Source organism: Wyeomyia smithii, chromosome 2, assembly GCF_029784165.1.
Source record: "Wyeomyia smithii strain HCP4-BCI-WySm-NY-G18 chromosome 2, ASM2978416v1, whole genome shotgun sequence".
In the NCBI taxonomy this organism is placed as follows: Eukaryota; Metazoa; Arthropoda; class Insecta; order Diptera; family Culicidae; genus Wyeomyia; species Wyeomyia smithii.
In genome coordinates, this window is record NC_073695.1 from 55,228,968 (window position 1) to 55,247,460 (window position 18,493).

Sequence of the window (18,493 nt, forward strand, 5' to 3'; positions counted from 1 at the left end):
AGGGTAAGGTATCATGATAGGAGCAATTCAAACTCTTTTCAAGGTACACTAAAGTCGCTTTTTACGCGGGGGATACGTGCCGCGTAAAAAAAACCACGTAAATTCTGGAATCCGCGTAAAAAACCAGCGTTAATTCTGCAATCCGAGTGAAGAGAAACCGAAATCCGCGCAAAAAAATACCGCGTAAATTCCGGAATCCACGTAAAAAAAACAGCGTTAATTCCAGAATCCGCATAAAAAAACCCGCAAAAAAAACTGTGTAAAAAGCGACCTTAATGTACATCGCTTTTCATGTCACATTTTCACCATTAATATTTTATACCGAATCCGACGTAAATTTATTCAAATGTATCGTTTTCTCTGATCATAAATTTTGTATCATAATCGGACCATTGTACTTCTGAGACTTCAAGCAATTTTCCACTTCGCGTGCTGAGCTTGCATGTTGTTTGATTTGAGGTTTCAAATATAAATATTTCAGATTTTTTTTTCGCGATTCTAAAAATATTTTCGATCACTTTTCATATTACATTAAGGACGCTTTTTACGCGGATCCGGAATTTACCCAGTATTTTTTTCTCACAAGGATTCCGTAATTTCTTCACTCGGATTTCGGAATTTACGCGGTTTTTACGCGGATTCCTGAATTAACGCGGTATCCCCCGCGTAAAAAGCGACTTTAAAACGTTATAAAATTAGATTTTCGAAAAATGAGCTTTTTTAAATAATCAATTTTATTTTATTTTAAATTTTCATTTTACCTTTTTTTCACAAAAACAATATTTTTTAGAGAATGTATATTTTTTTCGAGAAGATAAAATTGTTATCTACAACAATTAAAAAAATAGCACAAAATGGCATTTATTGCCTAAAGAAACGTCTATGCAAATTTTCAGCGAAATCAATAATGACAATTTAAAAAACCTAAATTAATCCACCTAGCGGTCAGACCCAGCCTTTCTCATTCAAACTTATTATTTGTAAAAATAGATTTACATGAACGCTTCAATCCAATAAATGTATATTCACTCTTAAGGTTCTAAAAAATTTATGTTGTAATCAATACATATAAAAATTCAGTCCGGTCTGTCCGTCTGTCTGTCTGTCTGATCCATATAGGCTCGAAAACTACCAAACCGATCGGCGTAAAACTTTGTAAGTAGGAGTTTCTGGTGCCGATAAAGGTTCCTATGATAGTTCGAGACCCCTCCTTCTTCAGGAAGGGTGGGGTCCCATACAAATGAAACGCAAATTACTGCCCATCTCGAAAACTAATTAACTAAATGGAACCAAATTTGGCAGATAAATGTTTTTAGTGGTAAAAAATATGTTCATAATGTTTTGACACCCCTCCTTCTTTTGGAAGGGGGGGGGGGGGGTGCCAAACAAATGACACACATATTTCTGCACATCCTGAGAACTAACCAACTGAATGGAACCAAATTTGGCAGGTGAATATTTTTTAAGGTAACAAATATGTGCATAATGGTTTGACACCCCTCTCTTTTGTATGAGGGAGAGGTACCATACAAATGAAACACAATTTTTGCACAGCTCAAGAACCAATTAAGAAAGTACAACCAAATTTGGTATGAGAATGTTTTGAGAGGTAACAAATATGTCCCTCTTCTGGAAGCACATGTTTCTGCACAAATTTCTGCACATCTCGCGAACTGATCAACTAAATGGAACCATATTTGGTGATTGAAAGTTTTCAGTGGTAACAAATATGTTCCATAACACTGTGCTACAGCGATTTAGAACTTCTGAAGTGACCTAGTGTAGGTTGTAGGTCTTGTTGAGAGTAACATTCGCTCATACTAGAAATTTTCCAAACACCCCCAAAATCTGAAGTTATGGTCGAAATACGGTTTTTTGGACCTCAGCGCATATGTTATTTTTTAACTCAGTCATTCATGAACCGATTTTTAGTATTTAAACAGTTTTAGGAAGAAGACAAATAGAGCTTTCAAAATATATACAGGTTTTTACTAATATCAATTAAACATGTTGAGTTATTTGAGTTTATATCTAATTTTTTAGACTTTTTCACGCAATTTTTCAATTTAATTTTAAATTCGACTATTTTTGTAAGAAACATACCACAAATACACTATAATTTTTAAAGGATATTCAATTCCGAATCAATTGAAAGTAGTTTTGTGGAAATCGGTTGATATTTGGTAAAGTTATATATTTTTTAAGAAAACCCGACTTTTTGGCTTCTGTCGCACAATTATTTCACGGTGCTATAAATGATGAAAAAATGCAAGAACTTTTGATGTGACTTAGTGTGGGTTGTAGCTAGGGTGGTTTACCGGTAAAACAGAAACCGGTAAAACCGGTAAAACCGCTATTTTTTTCAATACCAAAATACCGGTATTGGAGAGGCGAAAAAATCGGTATTTTCGGTATTTTTCTTTAAATAAAAAAAAAAAAACATACCTATCTCAATATTTATAATGGGTTCAATGATGGCAATTTCGGTCACGGGTTTATTTATGTCAAACAACCTCATATCAATAAAGCAAAACATTTATTTTTTAATAGAACAGCTAATCTCTCTACACACTCATACTCACAGAGGCAACTTGTGGGTTTTGAACCTACCAGTTTAAATACAATTTATGAAAATCAAGCTAGGCAGTAATCACAATCATGTCAGCAAAAAAACGCAAATCATTATTCATTTTGTTCTATTTAAAAGTAAAACTAAAAACCTAAATTAATCCACCTAGCGGTCAGACCAAGCCTTTCTCATTCAAACTTTTTTTTGTAAAAATAGATTCACATGAACGCTTCATTCCAATAAATGTATACTCACTCTTTAGGTTCTAAAATATTGATGTTGTAATCTATACATACAAAAATGCAGTCCGTTCTGTCTGTCTGTTTGATCCATATTGGCTCGAAAACTACCGAACCGATCGACGTGAAAATTTGTATGTAGGGGTTTTTGGTCCCGATAAAGGTTAATATGATAGTTTGAAACCCCTCCCTCTTCTGGAAAGGAGGGGTCCAATACAAATGAAACATACATTTCTGCACAACTCAAGAACAAACCAAGCAAATGAAACCGAATTTGGCATGTGGATGTTTTAAAGGGTAACAAATATGTCCATAATAGTTCGAAGCTCCTCCCTCTTATGGAAGCACATGTTTCTGCACAAATTTCTGCACATCTCGCGAACTAATTAACTAAATGGAACCATATTTGGCAGGTAAATGTTTTTAGTGGTAACAAATATGTTCCATAATCGACCTCAGGCAACATTTTGGATTGTAAGATAGCAACTTCCGGTTTCTGGAAAAAGGCCAAAAATGGATGATTTCCACCCAATATAATAATATCCGGATAGAGAAAGATACACAGGAGCTAAATTCGACCACAGATGCCATTTTGAATTCCAAGATTCTAAGACTTCCGGTTTCGGAAGAACAGCGGCCAGAAATTATCTTAAATACCATTTTGAAATCCAAGATGGCGACTTCCGGTTTGTGAAAAACAGCCTAAAATAACCAAATACCATCCAATATGAGTATCTCTGGTACCAGAATGATGCAATGAGCTAACAATTGACCTCAGGCTCCATTTTGAATCGCTAAATGGCAACTTATAGAAAACAGTCGAAAATGACCAAATAATATTCAACATGGATATTTCCGTAATCGAGATGATGCATAGAAACCAAACATTGACCCTTGACACCATTTTGAATTCAAAGACGACCACTTTTAGTTTCTGGAAAACAACCAAAATAACTAAATACCTCTCAATATGGGTATTTCCGGTGTCAGATTAATGCCAGAAAATCTGCTGAAAATGACCGAATACCACCCAATATGAATATATTCAGAATTAAGGCGATGTACAGAAGCCAAAAGTCGAGGATGTTGTCATTTCAATAAAACCAATCATTTCAAACGATTTGTTATCTGACTTTGATCATATCCTATGGCCGATTCTCCGTGCATTTGCAGACTTTAAACACATCGCAAGGAATCAACGAATTTGGAACGTTCAAATAGTACGATACCACATTCAAATTATATTGAGGTCACAAACATCGATCAAAGCAGGTATCGTTTCAAATAGTCTTTGAATTTCTTTTCTTTCCATAACTTTTGAGCCACATATCAAATTGTTATGAAATTTGTTATTTGTAAGTTTGAGAGATGACTCGTTCGTATGACACTAGTTATGTTCGAATAAGTCATGTAATCTTTGAGATAATAGACTTTCGTTGTTTTATTAACAATTTAAAAACGATTACTTAAGTTCGATAATAATCAAATGAAATGGGAACGTATAGCGCAGCCAAACTTTGGAACCGCGAGTTCAATCATAATTCATCAGTTAACGCTTAACTAGTCCGCTCAACTGATAATAATGTTGATCAATTCGGTTGTGTAGTTTCTGAGATAATAAAGTTTCGTGATTCTCACATTTCGGTACATTACAGACGAAGTTACAGTTCTATTACAATAAAATTCAATAGGGTGTTATGAGGCAGCTAGACTTATCAATTGACACTAATTTTGTGGAAATCGCTTCAGCCATCTCTGAGAAAAGTGAGTGAGTCCTAGTAGTCGTCGGAATATGTTCCTTTTCATAGCTGGATTTCACATTTTTAAACATAACAGTCGAAGTAATAGTCCGATTGCAAAACAAATCAATAGGGTCTTATGGGGCAACAAGACCTTCCATTTGACACTGATTTTATGAAAATCGGTCCAGCCATCTCTGATAAACATGAGTGAGATTAAAAAGTCTTCAGAACACGTTTCTTTTCGTAACTTTTGAACCACAAGTTTAATCTTTATAAAATTCAAAAGTTAAGGGTTTTTCAGGAGCCCGTTCATTTGAAATCAATTTTGTTCAAATCGGTTGTGTGGTTTTAGAGATAATGATGTTTCATGATTTTTACATATTGATACCAAACCTCTAAACTAAAAATCCGATTACAATGAAATTTAATGGAGTTTTATGGGACAATGAGACCTTTCATTTGCAATTGATTTCATGAAAATCGGTCCAGCCATCTCTGAGAAAAGTGAGTGAAAATAAAAATCTGCACATACACACACACACTCACACATACACACACACACATACAGAAAATGCTCAGCTCGTCGAGCTGAGTCGAGTGATATATGCCATTCGGCCCTTTGGAGCACTTTTATATCTTCGGTTTTGCAAGTTATTGCTATACCTTTCTAGGAGAAAGGCAAAAATATATTAAAACTGGGACATTTTTTGTGGAACTGCTCTGGTTGGATCATGATACAAAACAAGCTTTCGTGTTTCACCAATAGTACCATCCCAATCCGCACGAGAATCACAAATGAAACAAGGCTTTTGTCAATATTGTCCCCCCAACGTTTTAGAAAAAATGTGGAAAAAGTTTTTGTAATCCAGTAACTGTTACTTTTTATGAAAAAACTTGTGTGAATTTTCTCACAAAAGACACTAGAGCTACGATTGAAAAATAAATATTTCTTATTTATGTCTCTGTGACAATTGAATTAAAATTTATTAGTTTTTCTCTAAAGAGTCACAAACCAAATTATTTCACTTTGGAAGCAAAGATATTTTTCATTAGGTAGTCACGGCAATAATTTCAAGAAAAAAAGTCATTTTATCATAGAATAGTCACCAAATCGTTAAGAGATACGGTAGAATTTTTCTGATAAATTCATGATGACATACCATAGAAATAGTTTTTTCCAGTTGTTCCATGTGACTTTTGTGTGAAAATATACATCAAGAGTTTTGTTTGGGAGACTATGTGACCTTTTAAAAAAATGATAAGTTTTATAGCATTATCACAGTGATTTTGATAATCATCTCTTTTGGTTTGAGTAAATATCACGAAAAGTAAACATCGGGCTTTGACCGACAAATGCCACTGCTTGGCCACCGTGACTTTTGTGAAAAATGAATGTTGTCACATGTGTTTGAGTAATCATCGTTTTTCAATCAAGCAACAAAGAAAACATTAGTTCAATATCACATATTCCTTCAGTTTAACGTTCGATTAGTATTGTCACAAGAGTCCCCGTATCAATTAATGTCCATTTAAGAATCTAGAAATGATCTATGATCATTATCGAGAAGAATGAATCTTTTTACCGAAGTCACCAAAAATAATTGGTGACGAATACCTATAGTTTTTCGGTTCGTCAAAATGGGGGTGTTGAATAATAAAGCGATAGATGTATATATTACAAAATTATAACATGATATTATTTTTAAATTCTCCAGGAAAATTTTCATATAGTTTGTAATAATATTGAACAGAGGTTGCATTAGAACAGACATATGTTTAAAAACAAGAAATGATTTTTTTTTGTGTTTCAGAAATGTTCAAAGATTTCCCAATATTATTTAAATCCTAATTTTTCTGAAGGTGAGTGAAAATTTTAAGGGGTAGACGATATACTTTCACAAAGAAAATGGGATTATATTTAAAAAACCTTTGGTTTTTATCGCAATTTCAACTATAAAGCTATTACTTTATAGATACACATTCAGTCATTTCTCATTTCCATCGGCGAAATAAAATAAAAACTTAAAAGTGATGTCCAGGAGTTGGTCACGAATGAAATAGTTTATTCTAGAACTTTATCACGAAAGACATTTATGAATGGATTGATGATAATACGACTCGCGGTGACAATTTGAAAAATAAGAAACGTTTCTGGTTTCTCCTATAAATATCACCAAGTTGTTAATACGAAAAAGCAGAATATTTCTAACAAACCGCTTTGTGACAATTACCAAAAGTTTGTATAAGGCCCTAAGCCCCGCCTTTTTGACGCTTTTTCAGCATTCCTGACCATTTACAAAAAATATTCTTCATACGAATATGAATTTTCTCTTAAGGGTCACCAACATGTCATTTATGCGGACTAGGATGGAACGGGGTGAAATTGATCAATTTTCATAACATTTTCCAATTAACTAGCTTCATTTACATTTTCCCCGAAATAGTAAATATTCAAAACAAGTACTGGTATGTGCTCTAGAAAACCTCTATGGTTGTTGGTGAAATTTCTATCGCCTACTTCATGAAATAAATTCTAGAATTTTATAAGGTACTATGAGATACATGGGGTGAAATTAATCACCCTCGAAATCCATACATTCTATTAAAAATGTGCTTTTTCTCGATATGTTCATGATAAATGAAGATTTCTGAACTGAAAAATATCATTCACAGCTAGTTCGGAAACGAAATTAACGTTACTTTAGGTTAAAATTTATTCATTTTGGTTCACGAGCTGCAGTTTGCTAGATTTGCTCTCATTTGATCATCGTTAGTTCTATTTTAATTCGGTTTTTTGCAAAAGCTCAACAACTAGCTCCGAGATTAAAATCTTTGTGGTTTCATGCGAATTCATCAGTATTATTTTGATGGTATGGAATAGTCATTGTTGAAAATTATATTTTTTGAGCTTTATCAATCAATACTTACATCTCTAAATTGACGGAATTAACCCTCAATTAAGATTACTTTGAGTAAATTCAATACTTTTTTTGTTACTTAGAAAATTGTTTGATCAAATTTAATTAAGTTTTATGTGAAATTGCACCGGGCATGCAAGGGTTACCTTTGACAGGAATGTGAATCTTTCAAAAGTTGCATTTTAGGACATATAAGCATTTCCAGTACCTTTAAAACGAATATTTCATATAAAAAGATACCTACACTAAATTTAAAGGTTACAGGAGCATGAAAATATATTGCAATCCTTCAATATTTGATTCTAAAATCACTGCTTGAAAACAAAACTTGATAACATTGTTAGGGCAAATTGTGCTCGAAAATAGTTCATTTGTTAAAACTTGTTCAATAATACTCTCTCTCTCTCTTCCGTTCGAAGACCACAAAGGTACCTTGGTCCATATACCATGGTCGTAGAGGCCTACCAGTCTGATCAATGTCTTGTAGATGCTCAACTTGGTGCGGCGGCGAATTTTACTGATTCGGAGCGTCCTTCGGAGACCAAAGTATGTTCAATTTCCTATGCACCAATGAACTTCCCGGGATGTTGCCTGCAAATCCCCTAGTCGTGCATAATTATTCAAAACTGGTCTCGATCGATTATGTCTTATGCCGAATTGAAATCGATGAACAATGATGTGAGGCCACGTTGTATTCGCGGCATTTCTACATAGCCTGTCAAACCGCGAATATCTGGCGCGGCGCGGGCATCCATAAATCCCGCTTCGTACTAGTTTGTCGAGCAAACTGCTTCGCAAATGGTGATCGACGGCAGAGTATTTGGAAAAGTACTTCATAGGCGGCGTCACTCCCCCGGTACTCGTTCTTCCTCCTAATCCTTGGCAATGACCCAGTGCACGGCTTTAACCAATGTTTCTCCACCATATTTCAGCAGCTGTCTCGCAAGTTGGTCCACTCCCGCAGCTTTTTTGTTTTCCAACCGGCCAATCTCCACATAGAGGAGATCAGAGACTGGCATCTTGCTGTCATTTGCTTATGCACCAAGATTAATTGCCATACTGGCCTCGCGACGCCGGTACATGAATGCTCCTGAACGCAACCGCTATCCAAAATGGACCTACCCTTCCGGAAACCTAACTGGTTGCTTTTTAGACCGTTTACACCCTCCGTGTACTTTTGAGGATAATCCTCTCAAGCACCTTGCCCGCAGTGTCTACCATGTTCTCCCATGTGCCTCATGTCATACCTGCTCCAACTGTGCGCAAAACACCTCCTTCTCGTCCTCGGGTGTCCTTCATGTAGCCAGTGCACGTTAATGATGCTGTAGTTGAAGAACCGGCCCTTCACCCTCGACATGCACATCCTCGCGTAGATCGCGTAGATATCCGAAGTAAATGGTTCGAATTTCCGGAGTATTTTTTTCTGTTTTCGATTATCCGGAGCGAAATATTTTTCAAAACTCCTGATAATCGAGTCCGACCTGTATTATGAAGCTGGTTTCCATCCGCTCGGTCGCCCGCCGCTTTTCCATACCTTCTGTCCCATCCAACAAAGTTTCTGCAGTGCTCCGATATCAAAGTTGCGTGGAATCCGTAAATTATCCTCTCGCATCCTGTATGGCAGAACGATTTGCAGTTTCATGTCCTAACTTTCCAAATGTATTCTTTACGTTGTCTAGGCCCATGCCGATTGTACCAATTCGTATTATCCGTTCCATGATCTATAACATGTTGTTTTCCGAGGCGGCTTGTAGAGATGGTCGGGTTTGATGTTTTTCAAGCCCGTGCCCGACCCGGACCCAATTTTTTTCCGGTTGAACCCGAACCCGAAATTTTTTTTAGGGTCGTCATCTGCCAGCACTTTCCGCTTCCGTACACTAGTATGGGATTTGACTGTACAAAATTGATTAATGTACCCAATGTCTTCAGCAAGTTTGTTTTATAAAATTAAACCTCACTTTTGACGTCTTCAGTTTTTCGATCAATAAGATATAATTTTCTTCTAATTTTCAATATACCGATTACTGCTTTCAGTAAAGTCGTAGATAAATTTAAAAGACAAAACAACTGAATACTGCGAACAATTCAAAATGATCTAAGATTCTATTCATTCAGCAAAGCCTATTCAACATATGATAGCCATATGATCTGATGTCCATAACCATAAATATTTCATGAAATTCAAAGCGATTTTGATATAATAATTGATCACACTATATTATATTCCTAATCATAATCATAATAGCAAACATATTTCCACCACCCCGATTAAGTACTCTATTTTTATGCATTTTGATTTCTGCTACCTACCGGCTGCTGGCATTCACGCCATTGCGTGCACATTCTCAAGATCACGATAAATACATATTGAAATCGCATCGATGTCAACACGATTACTTTTCTCACCTTATACAGAAACTGGTTGCCCGGCTCCAATCTCGATTTGAACCAAGCTCACTGTAGAGAATGTTCGAAACTTGAATCTCTCACCGATCGCTCTCTGTTTACGTTTCGTTGTCGATGATAAAAATTCGAACTCCCAAACAGACAGACAGACAGCAGCAGTAGCAGCAGCGACTGATCGGAAGCGATCTCGCGGAGCATGAGAATGCATTTTCGAAATTTCCCATGTCCGCGATCTGCGCGGCACCGCCGCCGTCACATGCGGACGTAAGATGCGCGAGCAAGAAGAGTATCACTTGTTCAGTCTGAGCCGAGAATCAATCAGTCGGTCGGTAACTTCCGAGAGCAACGGACGTGCTTCGTTTGACGGATACAGTGTGCGCTTGCGGGTTGATCGGTGGTTCATTGCTTCAGGCTGCGCGCTACTCGCGAGGATCTCGAGTAGGTTCGCGGTGTTGTGTTGTTGTAGTGTTGTGCCTCCGCAGTTGGTGCAGGGAATTTATTTATAACAGATATTTTCGTATATGCGGCTGTGTTTTTGGTCTAGGAAACAACAATAACAACGTACGCCAAAATTTTTTGTGGGTCAGATAACGCGTGTGATCGTGCAAATAAATTTTACGAGAGGAGTGGTAAAAAAATAGGAGCAGCAACTAGACCAAAAAAAACGGGATGCTGTGGAAAATTAGTGCAACCGGTGGGGCAGTTTTTATGCCTGTTCTAGGTTAAGCAGTTTTGAAATTTTTTTTTTGTTTGGTTGGGCTAGCTCCATTAATCCGGACCAACGGGGGCGGTTTTTGGCGTTGGCTGAATGGAACCGAACAAGCAACATTCGAAAAGGGGATCACGTTTGCGGCCAGCATTCTGTATACAAGTGAATTTGGAGTCGATTTAATTTTAGCTCCGGTCGGAATAAATAGGATTAGGACACCAGGTCCCGTTAGAGTTTAAAGAAGACAGTGAACGGGACAACTTGCTGAAAAGAAGTCGCTATAGACGAGTGTGAAGTAAATTATTGAAACGATTCTAGGCGAATTACAAGAAGAGCAGAAAATAATTAGATTTTCTGTAAGTGAAGGAAACGTGGAGAATTTTTAATAGCATAATAAAAAGGATATCGATTTATTGCTTCTTCATATTGGTGAGTAAGAAGTTCCCATTTACCTAGTATTCACGCAACCTATAAAACATGAAAGCAACCTATAAAACATTAGAAAATTTTTATTCATCCCGAGAGAATTTTTCCTGCGCTTTAAAAATTTTTACGATTTTATTTTAGTTGTTGATAAAGCACATTTAAATTACAAATAAAACAATTAGTTAAAGTTGTACTAGAGAGTCATGAAATATGAAACTACTACATTTTTTTCTGCGCGAACTCGTGTACTATCAACTCAAAATGCAAAAAAAAATAATCAATTTTTTAACGTTACTTCATCTGGCATGGTAAACAAAACCGTTCTGAGCGCACGTGATATGAATGAATGGGCTCGTCCAGCGCTTCTATCATAATTGCTTCCGTTAACGGGGTGGAAGAAACAAATCAATCATTTGCCCAGAAGGTAGATAAATTCGATGTGATTGGCAAGTTTTACAAATATCCCGTAATTATCGTTGGTGATGAAAAGAAACGCTACATTTTCGGACTGCACATGTTGAAAACTTCATTCAGTCGTTCATTTTTATGTTTTAGCCTTATTTCAAGGTTCTCGTGAAGAACAGTTACAGTTTCAATCGCTTCGCATGTCACACAAGTGTTGAGTGCTTCTCGTTATTGGAACACGATGAAGTGATTCCCACAGGAGTAGCAGAGCCGAGTTCGAACCGCCACCGGGACGCTCGAATGTTGTACCATATGGTTTCGATAGAATGGTCATAAGCAATAAAACGCTCGTTTTGTAGGTGTCTGTACGTCTGGATGTTACTACCAGAGTAATGTTCGGGATTGAGAACATATGTGAATTTATGTTGGTGATTTATATAGAGTTTCAACCTAACACCAAGCGAACACGAATCTAAGTTCCAAACCTAATTCTACGTTTTGACGAATGTTATGCATCTCTTCACAGACGGCTCGAAGGTGGTGCAACAAATTACGTTAGGTAACGGGAATAATTGTAGATACTTCTCTTGTTAGTTACACGAAGAGTATTTATCACGCGGTTTACACTGTTGAAGTGAAACATTTACCCCCTCCCGCTCACAAGGTTTATCATTTAAATTTATAGCTTCACGAGAAAATTCAAGCTGAACACTTTGTAGACTAACTAAAATTACTGTCAACTGTAGTATTTTGAAGAAAATGTCCAGTGATGCTCTGAGGCAGCATATAAAAGTTTATAGAACAATCGTAAGCACAACAAACTATTTTATGTCAAGATATTTTTTTTTATTCTCGCTTATTTTCCGTCGGTCTAGTTCCGCCACTGTTGTTGCCAATCACCGACGCCCAGGGAGGCGACTTCACGACCCGTTTTTTAACGGACCGGCGCCAACGGCTTTACTTCCTCATGCGATGGAAGGCGTGATCCCAGAGATTTTTCGCCTCAGAAAATCTCCCGGTGTCGGCTAGGATTGAAACTAGACCAGTTTGGGTTGGTTGTGAGTGGATCACACCACCTCACAACCATCGACACCTATGTCGGCGGTGGGATTCGAACCCAGGCGTCGAGCGTGGTTGGCGGAGACGTTACCAACCACACTAGGCCCCCGCTATTTATGTCAAGATATGATGATTATAATTCTTGGTGCTCTAGAGTCACCATGAGCGGGAAAGGGTTAAGAAATTCTATAGGACCATTTCCTACTAAACAAGAATGTCTCTTGAATCGGGCTGTATTTATCAGATTTAGACGCAGACATGCCGGTTGAAATAGTCTTTGCTTTTTCTTAATCCTATCAGTTAAAGTTTGATAAGCACATGTGAGATTAAGAATCAGTCCGTTCACTTTCCGCGAGACGCGCACCAGTAAGCAATTAGCGGCCGAACATTAATTATCTAGTTTCAGTAGAACGTCGGCGGCACGGTGACGCCTATATTAACATGGACACCGGCGATTGCACCGGCTAAACGAGATCAACATTCACTTTTCACCACCGACTGGCTGACTGACTGTGTCCCGGCAGTGGTGAATCATTTGCGGATGAGCGCTAGCTTTTTTTTCACTCGACTGAATCTACCAGCCAAGTCCGAAAGTGAAATTTGCCGTATGTCACTGTTTATACAACGCTTCGTCTTAATCAGGAATCTCATCATATGATTGTGACAACCCTCCAATGGCGGACTTATTTTATTTCATTTGTTATCAAAATTAATAGTGCCACTGCAACGAAAAATTGGAATATGTTGCTATGAATATTTCTATTTCCTCCTTAAAACAATCACAAATTCCCAAAATTTCACAGTTAAGGGTTAAGTAGACGATCGAAGCTGCTCACTACAGCAGAGCGCGGGTGAAAGAGTTTAGAAACGTTGAAGGGAAATTCATCAACTCTCTAGTGTAGGAAGTGTAGACGCGATCCCGTCGACCTTGCTAGACATTTATCAAATCGGAAAACCGCTTTTCTTCGAACATGTGCATAAAGCTTCTTCGCTTGCTATTTCTGTGCTATCCGTTCACACTAGATGATGCTAATTAAGCACGGATTTTGTGTGGTTTTTGCGCTGAACCTGTGAGTTTTTTTTATATTCATGCGGAGCGAGAATGGCCGCTTTGTGAGTCGTTTTAACGCTGCTGGCAGGTGGTTAAGATGAATGTTGTCGGAGTTCACTTATGGTAGCAAAGTTGAATTTTTTCGCTCAAAGTGAAATTCTGTTCATAGTAATGTACTCCAGTAATAGTTTATCATATTCATAATTGTTTGCTCAAAATGATAGAAGAGAGAATGTTTAAATGAGATTCAATGTTTCGTTATTTTATCAAGCCTGAGATTACTCAATTACAAAGAGGGAGAATCTGGATTTTATTGCAGTCACTAATTTTTTAATTTTTGTCATATTGCATTCTAGAAAATAAATATGTCGATTTAAAGACCGCTGAAAATGCACTACTGACGGTTGTAAAAAACAACGTAAAAGCAAAACAATTCATCGAAAAAGTCAGTTTTTGATTATACAAATTCATAATGTATGACTAAATTTCATTTAATTTTTATTATTGGTTATTACAAATAAATTTTGTTGAATATGAAAATAGCGCATTTTTTCCATCGCAGTAAATCACGAATAATTTTGGCGGGGTTCAAGATAGCTCTATTCTATTTTAGGCAAAGTTTTTCCCCATAAAAATCCCATTTTCAATGGTATCCTACCTTTTATGGCTCAACATATGGTACACACTTTAAACGATTGAATGGCTTATGGTTCAAACCCTGAAGGACCCTATTGGAAATTTTGAGACATAAAATTCAATTGAAATTTGAAGTGCTAGTATTTTGTTTAGTAAATCTCCATCCAACATCATGCAATTTTAGGCCAGTATAGTGTGTCATCACATTACAGTTTGTCATCACAGCAGAAGTTTAAATTTCATACTGGTGTCTGCACGTGTTAGCACGAACAGAATTTTCCCCTAGTCGCACATAGGCAATATCCAACACGCAGCCATCCGACACGAGAACAATATGATTGTCTTCCTTCCGACCCGCAATACGTAATGACACGTGTTATAGTATTGCTTGCGTGATTCAGTGATCGGTCCGATTCCGCTGAATACCAATACGAAACGAGATTCATTTTTCGTACTTTTGTATCGCGAAACTGAGACAAACTGTAAGAATTTGAAATAGAGGCGGGGATTGTTAGAAGATAGCTCTGAAATACGAATCAAGAACAGAAAGCGAGCTTCTGATTGGCTAGCTCTTGACTGCTTTTCTAAATGACTTTTAGTTAGTTTTTTCACTGGTTTGCAGTTGGAAAGATAAATCAATCATTATACAAACATTTTGTGAAAATGCTTCGCATTTAAAGCGGCACATGCTCCTATTCTCAACTTTAAAAGCGAATTTGTGATTGGTGGAATGCTGCGAAACTAGACCAAAATGATTGGTTCTCGACTCAACTTTGGTTTTTGCGAATGGAAACATCTCAACTACTTCAATTACATAATTTTGGGGCGCCAAAAACTGCCATTGTGTTTCACAATAGTAATAACACCGACAAATTTGTTCAATTCATCGTCATTTCAAATTGGTTTTTCCAATAATTTTAGTTCTCTTGTTATTTCTGAATTCTCTGTCATTTCCAACACGTTTACAACTATTACTACTGACAGTTGTACTTCCGGTGGGCACTCGAACAACAAAAATACCAACAACAACAAATCGCTTCCAAAATCAAATCGTTTGTATACTTTTATGTCGGCTGTGCTGGGAAAGAAAGGTAGAGATTAGCTGCTCGGTTTATTTTGGGCAATCCATGTTATTTACTAATTTTCCAATAGTGAATCTCAATCTATCGTTTGTTTTTGGTTACAAAAACTTAATCGTAAAAAAAATTTCGATTCATGTCAAAACTCGTGAATCTGATGAGAAATAACTGAAACATAAGCGAATAAACCCTGACCAGTTTTTCCATAGTTTCATTGCTAGATGTAATCCCACAAACTCCCGCAGCCTTTTGAAAATGTTTGAATTCACGAGCTAGAGTGCCAAAATGTTAATATGTAAAAAAGCAAAAACTTTCCAAATGATATAGTATCAAAATGTAAACTGTAATAATGTCAATAGATATTGCAATAATACTATAAGACAGCTAGAATATCAGACAGCCAGCCTATAACAATGTCCAGGTGATAGACGACCAGATTGTCAGACTGCCAGGATATCAGAATGTTTATTAATCGTAATGTAAAAATGTCACACTGTCAGATTGTTCCAATGGAATCTAAGTAGGTACGGAAGCGCAGCGGAGCGTTTAAAAGGCACCTTTGTTTGTTGACATTGACAATATTGGGTACTTTTTTTCAAGATTTTTTCACAAGTTTTCAGACTTTTCGCCTTGAAGTACCCCCCGGACTCGACTCTGTTTGACGACCCGAGCATTTTCTGTATATATGTGTGTATGTTTGTATGTGTGTGCATGTGCAACTTTTTACTAACACTCAATTTTCTCAGAGATAGCTGGACCGATATTTATGAAAGTAATTGTAAATGAAAGGTCTAGTTACCTCATAGGTTGCTATTGAATTTAATTGTAATCGTACAGTATTGTCCGTTATTTATAAAAATGTAGCAAATCACGTGACGGAGGCGTACTTTCCAGCAAGATTGAATACGTATATCGACCCTATTCCTATTTGTAACACTCTCGAGCAGCTTTGGACTATCGTAGAGCTAACTTCATTTCTCTCAGTGCAGCTCTGAAATAACTGATATCTGACTCGGTTTCCGCCTTGGGGTGATGCATATTTGCGACGTTTGAAGCGTTCATTTCGCGGAACACTGACACTGTTTAGAGACCTGAAAACTGCTTTTGATCGAGTCGACCTGAGCAGGATCGGGAAACTTGGAATTTCTGGCGATTAAATAAAATGGATAAGATTATACCTGAGAGACCTAGGTTTCTGCGTGGTGCGGAAGAGCCGGAATATTTTACCAACCTCTCCGGCGTTCCACAAGGGAGCAATTTAGGTCCCCCACTTTTCACAATTTCCTTCAACGAAGTCTCCACTGTACTGTCCACTGGATGCCGCTTATTGGGTAGAGATGATGTGAAAATATTCGCAATAATCAATGCCGATACTGAGAGACTGTAATACTAGAATCATCTTAAAGTGAATCCCAAAAAGTTCTGGAGCTATGTGAACGAAAAACGCAAAGAATCTGGTCTGCCATCTAACATGACTATTGGGAGCATTGAAGTAGATACTATCGAGGGTATTGCTGACTTATTTTGCACACAGTTCTGCAGTGTGTTTTCTGTGAAAAATCTAACTGCTCAGGATATCGCAAGTGCCACGAGTAATATTAAGACTATAAAAAAAATTTCTTGTAGAAGCGCTCGACGACGACAAATCTGATTACTTTAACATCGTTTCTTACTTGAGAGATTCAAAGCGGTCATCAAGTAGACGCTATATATATCGACCTCTCCGCTGCCTTCGACAAGGTAAACCACGAGATTGCTTTGACAAAATACGACAAAATGGGAATTAATGGCAACCTGCTATTTTGGCTTCGCTCCTACTTGATTGACAAAGCTAGGATGTCTGTTAAACTCGCTGATTACACCTCGTCCCCCTTCTGCGTTACATCCGGCGTTCCTCAAGGCAGTCACTTCGGACCATTCTTTTCCCTACTGTTTATGAACGATGTAAATTCGGTTTTTAAATTATGAAATTATCTTACGCTGACAATTTAAAACCATACAACACAATGCTGCTGCAACATGATTGGGAGGCCTTCGATGATTGGTGCTGAATTAAGGAGTTATATACCATTTTGGTCGAGAAAAATGAGGGAAGTCTGAATTTATTTTTAAGTGCATAGCACCATTTTCATTACATCAAAGTGGTATTTTTCTTAAAGTACAGTTTATCAACAACAACAAAATACGTTTGATTTTGAGATATACCAATTATTACTGGAGTAATGGCCGTTTCCCCGAAACGCTATTTTTTTGCAGAGGCTTGCGGTGATCCTGATAGAGACCAAGCGGGTCAAACGAAATCAAAAAACTCATATTATTTCATTAGTTTAGAAGTGTGCTGGTCCTTGAACGATCGCTTTTATGAGTATTTAGTTTTCAATGCAAACGGGAACGTTTTTCCCAAAAAATGCACGTTTCGAGCGCAAAAAATGGCATTAAAATTTTTTTTGCGGCAAAATGTTACTGTATGTTTCAAAAAGCGATCAATCAAGGACCGGCGAATTTAATAACGAAAATTTAAAAAAAAAAGATGAAGGAAATCGGTTCAGTAGTTTTCCCGCAATCAGGATCACGGCAGAGTCATTTTTCGGAAAACACTATTCCGAGATAATCGCGTGTAAAATTTCAAGTATAGCTTATGCGGTCGTGGTGAGGCGCGCTGCAAATCGCTCTAACTTTCTTCCGATTGCTCAGATCTTTATGAAAATTTGTGAAAATGTTTCAAGATGTTGTATTTGAAGATAATGCAATAAAATTTCTTTCGGTTTTTTGAAAACTGAAATAGTATATAACCCCTTGAAAGGATGTCACGCAACATGACGGAAACATGCCATGTATTTTCCTTCTTCGAAAACCCAAAACCCAACCATCTCTAGTGTCCAGTAGTGCCGTGTTTTCAACAGCTGCTACGATGTATTTCATTTCAAAGCTTTCCACGATAAAAACAAGCGTTGCTTGAGAAACTTTCTGTGTTAAGCACGTATTAGACGAAGCAAATATTTGCTATTTTTTCATACAGATTTAATTTTGTGCAAATAAAAATCATACCAAAAATAGCAAATATTTGCTTCGTCTAATACCTGCTTTAGTTTAGATGTTCATTAGGTAATTGGTCGGCGTACGACCAGACCGAACCAAGCGTCATTTTTCCAAAAATTGAGTTTTTAACACCAGTGGATGTTAAATTTGATAACCTATCTTTCATGAAAAAACGAAATCATTTGAACAGTTTATAATGGTATTATAACAAAAAT

The 18,493-nt window shown here is 37.0% G+C and overlaps 1 protein-coding gene across 2 annotated transcripts in view; it reads left to right on the top strand.

The window, feature by feature from the left end:
- Positions 1-10,209: 10,209 nt before the first annotated feature.
- LOC129724307 (uncharacterized) overlaps positions 10,210-18,493 on the top strand; it is a 153,349-nt gene continuing 145,065 nt past the window's right edge. Inside the window, exons 1-2 of one of the 2 annotated variants that reach the window (XM_055679064.1) lie at positions 10,210-10,312; positions 10,773-11,012. The gene's annotated coding sequence lies outside the window, so the exon portion shown is untranslated. Of the gene's footprint in view, positions 10,313-10,637; positions 11,013-18,493 lie in introns of both variants that reach the window. The other variant, XM_055679063.1, reaches the window with a different exon arrangement.